Raw genomic sequence first — 8,242 nt, 5'->3', positions numbered from 1 at the left:
ATATTCTGAAGTCAACGCCAAAGATACACAAGAATGTTATAATCATCTGCAAAAAATTATTTTAATTAACAAATAATAACAGTGAACAATCAAAACAATTGAACAAGATTTTTTCAGCTGCGGCACTTCATACCACAATACCCTGTACGAAGTAAATATATGCTCGAAGGGAATTGGACTCCCTTCAAAAGAAGGAGATGAACTACCAGACTGCAGTTAAGTGTATAGAAGTCAGCCTCTTATTTACTTATTATATTATTAAGACCCTTAAGTACGTTACCTACACAAAATTGAACAATTACCTCTTAGCTACAGTATAAAGTAACGTTAAGATTGTGAACAAACTTGCAAAGATATAGGTCCCAGTCTGCAAGAACCTGTCAGCAAGTTCATTATAGTAATTACAAAATGTGAATGATTGAAAGTTGAAACTCAAGTCCAAAGCAGCTCGGTGTTTTCTATTTGTTAGCAAAACATTTGATGCTACTAGGGCAAACGTACTGTGAAAATAAGAGCATTGGAACAACAATGACAAGAAGTCCAGAGACAATGTAGCTAAGTATGCTTTGAAACCCCTATTCTTCGAAGGTGCATCGTCGTTTTTCTTCTTCAGGGAGGCACCTTTAATAATAATAATAAAAAAAAAAAGGCAAACAAACATGTTATCTACGTAATGTATATGAACAAGATAAGGTGAATAAAGCTTGCATGGAATCAAACAACCGAATCATAGGGTAACAATACTAATCATAATAAAAATAAAAATGTCAAAGAGAATTATAACAAATGCAGAAACTAAGCATAAATAAAATGTTCGGTTTAGCTACTTGAGTTTGAAAGTGTGAAATTTAAGTTTTATAGACTGACCATTTAAAGAAAAGGAGGGAATGGAGTGACGAATAAGGACGAGAATCTGTAAGGGGAACAAAAAAAAAAAGACGATCACATCACATTTGAGTTGGTATGAAAATTGTATGTGGCATGCAAATTGTGGGTTGACTCACAGGGACAGTTACTGTAAGCGCGGCGATTTCAAGCATAGAGGATCCGCTCAGTTGCTTACGAATCTGCATTTTAAGACAAATACGAAGGAGGGATTAATAATGAAAATTGAAGACGATTACAATAAGGAAAAAAGCATGGGTTAGGGAATAAGAAAGTAGAGAGAGTAACTCTTCTTTGAGATGCTTGTTGGGGTTGAAGGAGGGTTTAGGCAGAGGAGGATCCATGGTTCTATGCAACCGTTAACTTTGGCTCAAAGATGTAGAAATCATAGATAGCTGTAGCTTCAAACTTCCCTTGAAATGGAGATGGGTCGGGTAACGTTACGGGTCGGATTTATTTTGATACATATTGGGTTTAATAAAATCAAGTGGGTTTCCGGATCTCCAAATGACCCGATTGGAGATGGTAATTGAGCAAGCTCCACGTCTTTCTAGCTCGAAAGGAACCTCTCATTCATACAAGATTTTAATGTTTTATACGTGTTCATTCCATAGGATCATTTGGAATGAATTTATTGTAATCTTTTTCAATTTTTTGGGATCAGAATATTTATGGATTAGTTGATGAGTTAACTCTCTGCACACAGATATAGCAATAGGTAAGGTATAGGTGGGGTACTATAGTATCCATTCTTATATCTGCGTTTTACAAAAATACTCGTACCTAACCTTATACCTGTGTAGGTATGAATATTAATCCTTGTATTCGTACCTTTTGGTACCTGCATACCCATCTTGTACTCGTTACCCACGTTTGTTTGAGAAAAAAATATTTATAAAGAAAAATATGTTTATATAATTTCACATAATTAACATAATAATACAAAAATTTAAAATGTAATTGTCAAACAAAATACAAATATAGATAAAAAAAAATAAATATTCAAAGATCACAAGTGATAAATGTATCTTAATATAATAAATTTTTAAACTAAAATTCTTAGAAACAATAAACGAAACTAAACAAACAAATTATTTGTCGGCGATAATCCTATCTTATGTGAGATTCGATCAATCAGCAACGTCAGAGCAACAACGAAATAGATCTGCACAGTGGGTAGCCCTTCGTGTGAAATCACTTGGTAATCTCTTGTAGCGGTATTAACAACTAACTCTAATGAATAACAATTTCACAGTTGTTAGGTTTTAATGAAACAGACATTAAGAATGAGAATAGAGTTAGGGTAGAGAAGTTCAAGTACTAACAACAAAAAGGTAGATACATAAATATTTTTTTAACTTTTGAATTTGAAATTGTAAGAAAAATAATATATTTAATTAAAATAATATATATATATATATATATTATTAATACTAATATTTTTAACTCATATACTATAAGAAAGTATTTTGTCAAAAATAAAAATTTTTAAAAAATTATTTTAATGAATTAAATATTTATAATGTATATATATTTTAAAAGAAAGAATTTGAATAAAAGATAAATGGTTACAATAAAATTTTATAATAAAGAAATATATGTGTATATAAAAAAATTATACTTTTTTATCTGAAGAAAAAATTAACAAAAAAAAATTAATAATAATTTTTTATATTTTATATCTTTTCAAAAACTTATTTAAATATAAATAAATAGTAAGAATAATATTATTTAAATTTAATATATTATAGTTGTGCTTGTAATATATATGTTGTATAGAAAATATTATTTTAAATTAAAATATAAAAAATAAAATTTAAATATTATCAATAAATAATAAGTTTATGGTAATAGTAGGTTATTGTAAAATTTATAAAATATTTATAATATGCTTATTATTTATCATTCACTTTAAGATTTAAATATTAATATGATTTTATTAACAAAAATATTTGTGTGAAAAATATTTTATGTGTGTCATATATAAATAATATTTTTAAAAAAAGTAAATCTTATATCAACTATGTAATAATTAAATATTATTAGGCTAATTAAATGATATAAAATAGTAAATAAATTTTCCTATTAAAAATATAAACATAAATAATTTTGGTTTACTTTGTTATTAAATATATTTTTATATTAATCTTATATAATTTTACATAAGTAATATAATAATATAAAAATTTAATGCATAATTATAAAACAAAGTTCAAACATATATATATATGCAGGTATAAGGCGGGGTGAGTACTTAAATATCTTGGATAAATTTAACGGGTGGTCATCGGATACTTTACACATTGTCATCCCTATCTATACATAAAATAAAATACCTTACCATTGTGAATAAATTTTGCGGGTGCCTATCGGATACTTTACATATTGCTATCCCTATCTATCCACAAATATTATTTTATTTTATCCACTAATCAAATTGTATATATATATATAGTATTAAGGTGACTAGGTGTAGATGAGAATGTTTCACCATGCTTTTCTATTGCTTTCGACTTCGATTCTTCTGGTTTTTATAGTGACAATTAGTTCTTTTAAGTATGTTTATTTTTAACTTATATTTAAATAAATAATTTAATTAAATATTCAATAAGAATTTAAGTATAAAAGCTCAACTGAATATGCTATTTGTGTTTGAATGCAGATTTTAAAATATACTTACAAATGTTTGGATGTCCACTTTTAAATAATGCTTATAAAAATAAAAATAAATATAATTAAAAATTAACATAGCATATATCTTAATAAACTAATAAAATTAACATTAAGAATTAGAAACACCAGTGTAAAAGATAATAAATGTTAAAAAAGCTAATAATTCTAAGTAAGATAATAAAACTTATTATAAAAGTATATAAAAAATTAAAATTAAACATGAATTATATAACTAAAAATTAACATAACGTTGATGATTAAAATTTATTAAATTATAAATATAATTTCTATACTTAACACATAAGTTTTTAATTTGGTGTCTATATAAAAAAAAGTTATAATTTCATTTTTATATAAATAAATAATTTTAAATTAGTTTTTACCATTTAAAGTTTTAATAACGATGTTAAATGAAAAGAATTAAAATATATAAAAAAAACTTATATAAAAATTTAATTATCAATTTTAAACATAAAATTATTTAAAAATAAGTGTCATTTATAAGAATCAAGTATGTATAATTTAACTAGAAATAAAAAAAATACACTTGTTCGAAAACAAATCAAATAAAAAATTATGAAATTTTAAAAAACTAAAAATTTATATTTTAAATCAAATTTATATCAAGTATAGTTTTATCTTTCAAGAATAGTAAATATTTTTCTTTTTTGTAAAGAAAATAAAAATATTTTATAGTAAGTGATGTACAATAATATTAACACTAATACTTTATTTTGAAGGTATGATCACGGACACAAATATAAAATAAGAAAATGTTAATTTTAATTCTTAAAAATGAGTTTAAGCAATGAATTATAATTTTATTAAAAATAAAAGTAATTATTACACTTTTATAATAACTAAATGTATATTCTAACCATAAGTAAAAAAAACTAGACTTATTTAAAAAAGAAAAATAAAGATGCCGAATTAAAAAGTTATGAAATTTTTAAAGGTATAATAAAAAGTATATTATAATAAAGACTTATTGTGATTAATATATAATAAAAAGTATATTAAAAATACTAACATTGATACTTTATTCATTTATTTAAAGGTATAATAAAAGATAATAATAAAAAAATTATTAATTTAATCCTTAAGATTAAATTTAAAAAATTAATTATAATAAAATTTTATTGAAAGGAGAAACAAAATTCTTACTTTTCACTGTTTAAACTCAATCTTAATAATTGAGATTAACAAAACCTTATAAAATAGAGAATTTTTTTTTGTTACAAGACTAAGTGTGTTGTCAAGACAAGATTGAGTTATAATATAAACTTTTTTTAAATTAAGTTTAATGTTTTGTGATTTTTAAATATTATAATTGGTTAGAATATATATTTAATTTTTATAGTTTTTACTTATTTACAATTTTTTTTATAGTTAAAATTTATATTTTAGTTCTAATAAAAGTTTTTGTTTTTGTTTTACATTTCGGTTCCTTAGTCTAACACTGTCAACGCGTAATAGACAGGAAGAACTAATGTAAAAATGTTCTTTCATTTAAGAACTAAATTAAATATTTTTAATTTTTTTTATATAGAAATCCAAATTGAAAAAACATGTCAAATTAATCACCAATTCTATTTTAAATATGAAATCCCTCATAGTTTTAAATTAAAAAAAAAAAACAATAACGATAGAAATGCAGTTAACAATGTCATAAAAAACAAAATAGAGGAAGACTAATGCATCCACTCCTCATAGTGTTCATCATGCGAGTACATCTTTTGTTGGTGGATCATCTAGTCACTCATCAATAATCAAATCCAAACACTAACTTAAGTATTGTGTTATCTTAAAAATCTTATTTTTAGATTCTAGACACTAGAACAATTGAACATGTTCCTCATTCCTTCTACTCTTTTTGTCACTTATCACAGAGTTCATCTAATTCATAAAAAATTAACTGGTGGTTCCATTGTTATTGCATGATATTTAAGCACAATTTGCTTTTCTAAACAGTTAACTCCACAATGTATTTTACATTCTTGCATTTCATTTTAACTTCATTTTCGTATACCAACTCGTCTCTTCTCTTAATTGTAAACTGATCGTTCATGGTATGTCTTGCCTTGTATAGGGTGTATAGGATATCTAAGAATGATAGGAATTGTTTAACATATTGTAGAATAGATTTTATGATTTGAAATATATATATATATATATGGACAAGATCTTCTTCTTACATTCAATATGAAAGACTCCGATTACACGAATTTTTAGAATAATGTAAAATGGTCCTTCAATATATATATTCCTTCCGTTTTCTTATTCTTCGCATATTGTAACTGAGAAGTTTTAACGATCAAGTTATTTTGACCCGTGACATCTTCATTTATTACAAATAAGATACTAATCATCACATTTATTTTAATAGTAACAATTGTAATATTTTAAAATTTTGCAAAGCAAAAAGGAAAAACAAACTACTTTTCTCTTTTAATGTTGCTAACCTTTTAATTTAGTCTTTCTTCTGTACATGCAGGTCATTGCTTTCTGATTGGTGTGAATAATTACAAGGGACACTTGCCTATTTCTCAAGAAATCTAAATTTGAAACTAGAGTTGAGTGAATTTATGTTTTATAATTTTTGTACGTTTATGGAATTTTGCATCAAACATTATGCGTTGAAACTCCAAAATAGAATTCAATTATGAAAAAGAAAAATTAGTACATTTGATAAACAAAATTTCACTCCTATTTTAAATTATAAATCTCTCTATGAACTTATTACACAGTAATCTACCAACCTTCCAAAACTTGAAATTTTTGGTTTTTTATGTTTTACCTCCACTTTTACACAACATAGAACTAAGCTAGATCTAAAGGCTCGTAAATTTAAAATTCTTAAACTTGATAATGTATATTATCATGGATAAAACAAGGGAAATAGTGGCATCTACAAATGTTATATTTTGTGAGCATTTTTTTTCTATGCTTATGTTCTTGAATTTCAATAGTATTTATAGAGACTTTAACATTTTTTAATTTTATTTTGACATTTCTCCTTCTCACGTTTCGTCTAATTCTCATCAACTAATTCCTAATACAACATCAAACTCTCCACCACCTCTTCAAAGATCCCAAAGAATTAGTAAAACTCCAAGTTAATTAGAAGACTTTCATCGTAATATCTTCAATTAAGCACAGTCCAATACGTTCCCATAGTCAGGTATTCCTTATTCCTTTTCCTTAATTCTTTCATATTAATATATATCTCCATTACATCTCAAATATCTCAACGAATACAAGACTTAAGTCTTACAAACAAGCTATTCAGTGTAAAGATTGGGTGTGAGTTATGAAGGCTGAACTTAAGGCACTGTTTGATAATAACACTTGGTATCTCGACCCCTTGCAAGATTCTTATTAGTTATAGGCAAGTCTATGGTACTAAATACAAATATGATGGTTTTATTGAGCTCTATAAAGCATGACTCGTCACCATGGGATACACTTAACAAGTGGGTGTTGTTTATTTTGATACCTTTTCTTCCATCGCAAAACTGACACTATAAGGCTTTCCTTAACTGTTGTTACCACTCTATGCTAGCATTGATTTTCATCAACTAGATGTCAAAAATTCCTCTTACATGATAACCTTAATGAAGAAGTATATATAGAATTGGCATCGAGAGTTTCTTCTTCAAAACCCAATCAATTTTGTCACCTTACCAAATTTTTTTATGGCTTGAAGCAAGCCAGCCATTTACAGTTAAGTTGTCAACTTTTATCGTGTTTATTTGCTTTCACCAATCACAATAAGATCTTTATTTGTTCGTAAACTTCGCTACTACCTCTTTCACTGTTCTCATATATAGTATGTGTTGATTGTGAACACTAAAATTTTGATTTAAATTTTTTTTTAAATAAAAATAAAAATAAAAAAATCTGAATTTTAATATTACAAAAGAAGAATGGAATCAAAAAGTTTTTAAAAAAAATTGTCTTAATAAAATAGGAAATTTTCAGAATTAATTTTTAAAAGGAAAATAGAATATGACAAATAATTAAATTCTTAAACCAATGTTACTTTATACATAAAAAAGGAAAAATTCAGAATTTTGGGTTTTTTGTGAAAATCCTAACAATAAAAGGAAAAGAGGACCATGGAGCAGGGGGAGACATCAGAGGAGGCTAAAAATTTTTGAGAGGAGACATTCTAGAACGGGGAGAGAAAAAGAGAAAATAGAGAGAAAGAAAGGTTAGTAGAAAGGAGGAAGAACAAGAGGCAAGCAAAAATTTTCAAGAACATCAAGTAAGCTTTATCATACATTTTACACATTTTTCTTCTTCATACATATTTATATTTTGAATAAACATTTCCTATATCAAATCAATCTCAAATGATAAAAAAATATTTTAAACCACCATTTCAAATATCCATGTCTCACCACCTCTCCACCCATTCCTCCATCTATCATCATCATCATCCACAAACACAAAACTCACCATAAAAAAAAACTCTTTCCCTACCTTGTCTCATTCTTCTTCCTTTTGCTCTCAATAACCTTCACCACTCAAAATCATGGCCTCCATTAACCTCACCTCCACCCTTTCATAACCCTTTTTTGTTTTTCTTGGAGAAAAGCACACCCCTAACCCTAAAGTCCTTCCCTCTCAAATCTGAAAATTTAAAATTTGAGACCATTTTATCCTTTTTTTATTTTTTTAT

This window comes from Abrus precatorius, unplaced genomic scaffold, assembly GCF_003935025.1.
Source record: "Abrus precatorius isolate BTA unplaced genomic scaffold, Abrus_2018 Scaffold2, whole genome shotgun sequence".
In the NCBI taxonomy this organism is placed as follows: Eukaryota; Viridiplantae; Streptophyta; class Magnoliopsida; order Fabales; family Fabaceae; genus Abrus; species Abrus precatorius.
This window is presented reverse-complemented; position numbering follows the sequence as displayed.